Here is a 7,618-nt window from a genome sequence, read left to right on the forward strand (position 1 = left end):
CGGTCTCGCTTTATAATTAGCTTTTGGAGAGACATATCTCCAGCTTCGAGTTGCACTTTCAAACAACTCTACTCATAGGAATGAGCCATTATGACTGGTATCGAAAATGACCTTTACAGGATTTTCACCTTCTTTGATGCTACTTTCCAGTAGACATCAGGACAAATTCACCAGTCTAGCATCAAACCATACCGGACACCGAGAAATGTTGCCATTTCTCTTCCCGATGAGCTTTTCCCTGTTCATTCGCCATTACTAAGGGATTCTCAGTTGATTTCTTTTCCTCCCCTTACTGATATGCTTAAGTTAAGGGGGTTCTCTCGCCCAATTCAGGTTATGTAGTTGATTGTCTCTTAATTGGTTCACTGACCAATATGAGACAGAAACCGATTCAGCAGTTTTGTTCGCTACTACTATCAAACACAGGTCGAAGTTTCCATTCAGTCATTAATTCCAACTTTCAAATGTTGTTGTTTCAGCTTTCGCTTACTAGAAGCAACATAATACTCGCTGCAATACAGACCTCGGGAAACCCTCACCGTGAATAAGGTTCACTCACATATTTCACTACATTTTGCGTGGGATTGGAGATGAGGCTACTCGTTCTTGCTCAGTACTAGGCTGAAAATTAACGAAACTTCGTTACAAACGTTCACATGTTGATGTTTCCGCTTTCGCGTACTCGAAACAACATAATACTAGTCTTTGTAATTTAGTTTCATAATTTCAACTGTTCTCATGCAGAATTTTTGCTCATTCTTATCCCAAATTTTGACCTGGCTACTAGTTACACTCCTTGTACTTATTGCAAAATGACCACAAATTTCAACAGCTTTCACATGTTGCTGTTTCGGCTTTCGCTTACTACAGTCAACATAATACTCGTTGCAAAATAAGTGCTCGGCATCTGCAATTTTCCAAAGACGAAGTTTCGCCAGTTCAATTTTCGCTCGCCAATTATGGCTACTAATTCACACGGTACTGAGCTCAACAACATTAAATTTGTTCAGCAAGACTTTCACATGTTGATGTTTTGGCTTTCGCCTACTAGAAGCAACATAATACTCGTCTTGTTAGCTCATTCAATGAGAATAGCTTTTCCCGTTGAGAATTTTTGCCTTCAATTGGCGTTGTAGTGAGTTTGGCTACTCAGATCACCAAATACTTGTGACAATTCGAACCAGAAATGTTTTCAATTTTCACATGCTGATGTTTCGGATTCAACCTACTAGAAGCAGCATAATACTTGTATTCAACAATTTCTGTATCAAATCCCAGTTTTCTCTGGTGCATCTTTGCCAAACTATTCCAAACTGCCTGAGTCTGAATACCAATTACAGGTACTAGTAAATGCACGTTACTAAGGACTATATAGTTCTAGGTTACTGTACACAACGACGTTCACATGTTGATGTTTCAGCTGCCGCTTACTAGAAACAACATAATACTTATCGTGCATACCTTTCCATAACTTGTCCTTTTCAGATGCATTAGTTTCCCTTTGTCTTGGCTTCTACAGTCAGACTGGCTACTAGTAACAGCACAGTACTAATCACATATCGTTCTACAGTTTGCAGACAACTTTCACATGTTGATGTTTCAGCTTTCGCCTACTAGAAACAACATAATACTCGCTGTATACATTTGTAGTTCTCTATGTAACTTTCATGTGAAGAAGTTTCGCCAGTCTTTTTGACTGTCTCAAATCTGAGTCATGCTTAGGCTACTAGTTGCTTCATAGTACTTATCGCCTCGAGATCATTGAACAAAACTTGATTTTCACATGTTGCTGTTTCAGCTTCCGCTTACTAGAAACAACATAATACTAGTCTCATTAAGTTCCGTCTCTTTGCAATTTTCTTATGAAGAAAATTCGCCATCACAATGACTCCAGCAGTTCTTGATCAAGGAATGCAATCATTGATCAGAATGCTATTATTTGAATCGGTTCTGCTTTAAGTGTTCCAATTTTATTGGAAGCACCAACAATAGAACATCAATGTGTTCAATCGAGAGTTATATAACCCTGAATCGGACGCAGTCAACAGCCGAAGCCGAGACCGCCTTTTGCGTTAGAGAGGTCGGTAAACAAATCTTGCGATTCATACCGAATTAACACATATAGCTGTGCTCCTCTTCGTAAAGCGAGCCAAGTGATCCCCTGTTGAAGGATGTATTTGGACCAATCTAGTAGCATTTGGTTTCCAACAAGCTCTCCCAAGTTAGCTTACTTATTGGGCTTTTCAACCAATTCGGTTGGCTACAAGCATCATCAAAGTACTAGCCACAGTTTGATCGCAAAATTCTACGACTTTCACATGTTGATGTTTCGGCTTGCGCTTAGCCTACTATAAGCAACATAATACTAGTCATATCATAGAGCGTGATCAGCTTGTGACGTTCTCATGATGAAGTTTCACCAACAGTGTCTCACTTCGAGCTTAAATCCAGCTACTAGTAACTACACAGTACTGACTGCAACGATAACTTTTATCTATACCTTTCACATGCTGCGCTTTCGGCCAGGGCCTACTAACGTCAACATAATACTCGATATAAACTTTTGTTCATGATGCAGCTTCCCCATGCAGAAGTTTCGCCTTCAAATGCTCTCTTGGCCATATGACGTAAGAAAAGGTTACTAGTAACATCACAGTACTAGCCACAGTTTGATTGCAAAATTCTACGACTTTCACATGTTGATGTTTCGGCTTGCGCTTAGCCTACTAGAAGCAACATAATACTAGTCATATCATAGAGCGTGATCAGCTTGTGACGTTCTCATGATGAAGTTTCACCAACAGTGTCTCATTTCGAGCTTAAATCCAGCTACTAGTAACTACACAGTACTGACTGCAACGCTAACTTTTATCTATACCTTTCACATGCTGCGCTTTCGGCCAGGGCCTACTAACGTCAACATAATACTCGATATAAACTTTTGTTCATGATGCAGCTTCCCCATGCAGAAGTTTCGCCTTCAAATGCTCTCTTGGCCATATGACGTAACACAAGGTTACTAGTAACATCACAGTACTAGCCACAATTTGATCGCAAAATTCTACGACTTTCACATGTTGATGTTTCGGCTTGCGCTTAGCCTACTAGAAGCAACATAATACTAGTCATATCATGGAGCGTGATCAGCTTGTGACGTTCTCATGATGAAGTTTCACCAACAGTGTCTCATTTCGAGCTTAAATCCAGCTACTAGTAACTACACAGTACTGACTGCAACGATAACTTTTATCTATACCTTTCACATGCTGCGCTTTCGGCCAGGGCCTACTAATGTCAACATAATACTCGATATAAACTTTTGTTCATGATGCAGCTTCCCCATGCAGAAGTTTCGCCTTCAAATGCTCTCTTGGCCATATGACGTAACACAAGGTTACTAGTAACATCACAGTACTAGCCACAATTTGATCGCAAAATTCTACGACTTTCACATGTTGATGTTTCGGCTTGCGCTTAGCCTACTAGAAGCAACATAATACTAGTCATATCATAGAGCTTGATCAGCTTGTGACATTCTCATGATGAAGTTTCACCAACAGTGTCTCATTTTGAGCTTAAATCCAGCTACTAGTAACTACACAGTACTGACTGCAACAATAACTTTTATCTATACCTTTCACATGCTGCGTTTTCGGCCAAGGCCTACTAACGTCAACATAATACTCGATATAAAATTTTGATCATGATGCAGCTTTCCCATGCAGAAGTTTCGCCTACTAGAAGCAACATAATACTAGTCATATCATAGAGCGTGATCAGCTTGTGACGTTCTCATGATGAAGTTTCACCAATAGTGTTTCATTCGAATTGGTTCTGCTTTAAGCTCTCCAATTGTTTTGGATGAACCAGTTTTGCCCTTCGAAGCCACTTTTGTGAGCTTTTGTGGGTCTTTACCAAGAGGATATACCTCAAGGCCTCTTTCAATTCCTTTAAGTTCTTTCAACTCCTTTACAGTTTCTAGGTTCACATAGCTGCAAACCTTATTTCTAGTTTTAAGTCTGGCCAACTTGGGGAGAGTTGGTGCAGACCGTGACCAATTCTAGTAGGATGCCACAACAAGAATGTGATCAACTTAGCTTGTCGATGAACCTGCCCCACATTCAAACAACTCTATCGCCTTTTCCTCGTATAGTTATATGCGAGGGCCTCTCATAGAGAGCGCTGTTAGCAACCTTTTCCACATAGACGATAAAGTTGTGAGTGTTTTGCACATGGCTGTTGTCATCACCACGTGACGAGTCAACTCAGCTTGACTCTCTACACTCCGACAAGCTTTGCACATACGCCTTTAGTTCAGTATGTGTCTTTAATCTGACTCCGGTGCCTCAAGCCGGAAAAATTGTCAGATTATGATCATTATCGGTTAGTCATCCCGATGCAAGATCGTATCGTACTGTCTTTGTCTACCTCCAGATTCCGAAGAACAGGAGGAGACTCTCCCAGACCTACATATCTGGGAGAATGTTCAGAGGGCGAGAAGCTGTGGATTACTCTCCCCTAAGAACTGACTAAACTTTACCCTCGTCCAAGGTAAGTTTATTTTAGCTAGCCTTCTATGTAAAGGATCTGAGGCTAAGCTGTGTTTTTTCGAGCCTTTGGCTCGGAGCAAGTTCAGTGGGCGCCCCGAGTAGCTCAACTCTTTCCCACTGAACAGCGCAACGCTCTGTCACTCGCTGGGATTTTTGCGTGTCGGTTCTAACCACGCGACTTGTGGACCTTTTTAGGCCTTTCTCATTCACAAGTCTATAGCTGGGCTTCTATAACCCAGCTTCTGAGATCTAGATAGCTGCAGTTCTGCTAGGCTGCTTTTGCTAACTAGTCTCCCTTTAAGCAGTCCCTTGCCATGACTGCTGAACTATGTATCCACACAAGTAGTTTTTGAGCTCGATACATAATTCGAGATTGGTTGCCAAGCAATCTCTAGCGACAGAGCGTCATGCGCACTACAGACATGGCCTCTACCAGCAGCCATGCCCGAAGGAATCAATCACTGATCCTTCCGCAGGTTCCCCTACGGAAACCTTGTTACGACTTTTACTTCCTCTAGACAATTAAGCTCGATCCGCTTCATCCCGTTGCCGGAGACCGAAGTCCCAACAGTAGGAATTTGCAATTCTTGCTTAACTATCCAATCAGTAGTAGCGACGGGCGGTGTGTACAAAGGGCAGGGACGTAATCCCTATGAGTTGTTGACTCATAAGTACCAGGAATTCCTGGTTCACGTCTGCAAGTTACAACAGACGATCCCCTTGAAGCGCTGTACTTTTCTCTGATTGCCCAGTCCATTTCGGACCAAGGGCTGAGTACTCAATCTAAAAGTACACAGTGTAGCGCGCGTGCAGTCCAGAACATCTAAGGGCATCACAGACCTGTTATAGCCTCACTTCATCTGCGGTATTTAATTCCGCATAGTTCCTCTAAGAAGTGTTTGAATTCACATATAGTGAATTTCATTATTTAGATGGAGAAGATCTCGTTCGTTATCGGAATTAACCAGACAGATCACTCCACTAACTAAGAACGGCCATGCACCACCGCCCATATAATCATGAAAGATATTCAATCTGTCAATCCTTAAGATGTCTGGACCGGGTGAGTTTTCCCGTGTTGAGTCAAATTAAGCCGCAGGCTCCACTCCTGGTGGTGCCCTTCCGTCAATTCCTTTAAGTTTCGATTTTGCAACCATACTTCCCCCGGAACCAATAAACTTTGGTTTCCCGGTTAATCTCTTGCCAAGTCAAGATCGACTTTGACAAATTGTAGGTTGGTATAGTTTATGGTCAGAATTACGAGGGTATCTAATCCTCTTCAATACTCTGACTTTCGTTCTTGATTAATGAAAACATTCTTGGCAAATGCTTTCGCAGTAGTTTGTCTTGCCACGATCCAAGAATTTCACCTCTAACGTAGCAATACAAATGCCCCCGTCTGTTCCTTTCAATCATTACCGCACTCAGCCAACCGGCATCAATCGAGTAGCGGGTCATTCTCCATTATTCCATGCTTTATTATTCGATCCCAAAGGATGCTTTGAACACTCTAATTTTCTCAGGGTGAAAACACCGTTTCCACAGTTCGTCACATTTAAGTGCAAACTATTTCTTCGATGCGAAGGATGAGCGGAACGAGTCAACAGATTTAACTGAAGACCATGTTGCCGTTCTACTCAAACAGATCCAACTATGAGCTTTTTAAACGCAGCAACTATTGCATACGCTTGTAGAGGCTGGTATTACCGCGGCTGCTGGCACCAGACTTGCCCTCTACTCGTTCATCAATGGAGCTTTTAAGTCCATTCCATTCTGATTACAAACCATAAAGGTTCATATCATTATTTCTAGTCACTACCTCCTCGTGCGGAGAGTGGGTAATTTGCGTGCCTGCTGCCTTCCTTGGATGTGGTAGCCGTTTCTAAGGCTCCCTCTCCGGAATCGAACCCTGATTCCCCGTTACCCGTCACAACCATGGTAGTCCGTTACACTACCATCATAGGTTGATAGGTCAGAAATTCGGAAGTTCCGTCCCCAAGCCGAAGCTATCTGGGATCTTTCAGTTACTAGGACTCATCACGGGATGTGTCTGTACTTAGCAAATCACCCGGTGTAGTCTTGTAAAAGTCTCCGACAGTGTCGGACAATCAGCATGCATTAGCTGCAGGGTTACCGCAGTTATTCATTTAGCTTGCAAATCAACTAATAGATAGTAACTGATTTAATGAGCCATTCGCGGTTCCACTTTTTCAAGCTTCGCTTGCACATGCATGGCTTAGTCTTTCAGACAAGCATATGGCAACTGACAGGATCAATCAGTTTAATTGTACTTTGAACAATCTTTCGATTTGTTCGAATTTAGAAAGACATAGCCTTGCGGCCTCGTCAATCTTGCTTTGAGCTTTTTAAATCACGAAGAGTTTCAATGCATGCTTTGGCATGGCTACTAGTTACTACACAGTACTCTACACACTTAGAGTTACCCACGATTACACATTTCACATGCTGATGTTTCGGCTCGCGCGTACTAGAAACAGCATAATACTATGTGTACTGGTAGATAGCGCTCTGTGAGCATTTCCCATGAGCAGGTTTTGCCCTCCAAATCTCTGTTCTACTGTTACCAATACCGGCTAACAACTGTATCATACTAGGGAGAATTGACTCATGATTTAAAAACCAGATGTTCACATGTCGATGTTTCGGCTCTCGCCTACTAGAAACAACATAATACTAGTCTGTTAAAAATCTCAATCACGCCGCCTCTTCAGATACAGAAGTTTTACCTTTTATTGGTTAGAGAACAGCTTTCCAGCTGTCGACATGGTTACTAGTAACAACACCGTACTCAACACAAAAACTTTTCAACTTCACAACTTTCACATGCTGATGTTTCTGCTTTCGCATACTAGAAACAGCATAATACTTATTGTTTTGTCAAGTAATTTGTGTGTCTTTCCCATGTGAAGTTTCACCGGTCAACAATGTTTCCCTGACCAATTACGGCTACTAGTAGCTGTATAATACTAGGGAAAATGATTGAGGATTTAATATCAGATTTTCACATGTTGATGTTTCGGCTTTCGCCTACTAGAAACAACATAATA

At 41.9% G+C, this 7,618-nt stretch overlaps 1 non-coding gene and 1 pseudogene across 1 annotated transcript in view; both read right to left on the minus strand.

The window, feature by feature from the left end:
* The window catches only part of LOC142357185 (large subunit ribosomal RNA), a 3,522-nt gene extending 3,184 nt beyond the window's left edge, over positions 1–338 (minus strand). Inside the window, exon 1 of the ribosomal RNA XR_012761565.1 lies at positions 1–338. This exon is cut by the window's left edge and continues 3,184 nt beyond it. This is a non-coding gene — a ribosomal RNA (large subunit ribosomal RNA).
* A 1,683-nt stretch (positions 339–2,021) lies between these two features.
* On the minus strand, positions 2,022–2,173 carry LOC142357184 (5.8S ribosomal RNA; annotated as a pseudogene).
* Positions 2,174–7,618: the final 5,445 nt, after the last annotated feature.

Source organism: Convolutriloba macropyga, unplaced genomic scaffold (genome assembly GCF_964194025.1).
Source record: "Convolutriloba macropyga unplaced genomic scaffold, txConMacr16.3 SCAFFOLD_4245, whole genome shotgun sequence".
Lineage (NCBI taxonomy): Eukaryota > Metazoa > Xenacoelomorpha > Acoela > Convolutidae > Convolutriloba > Convolutriloba macropyga.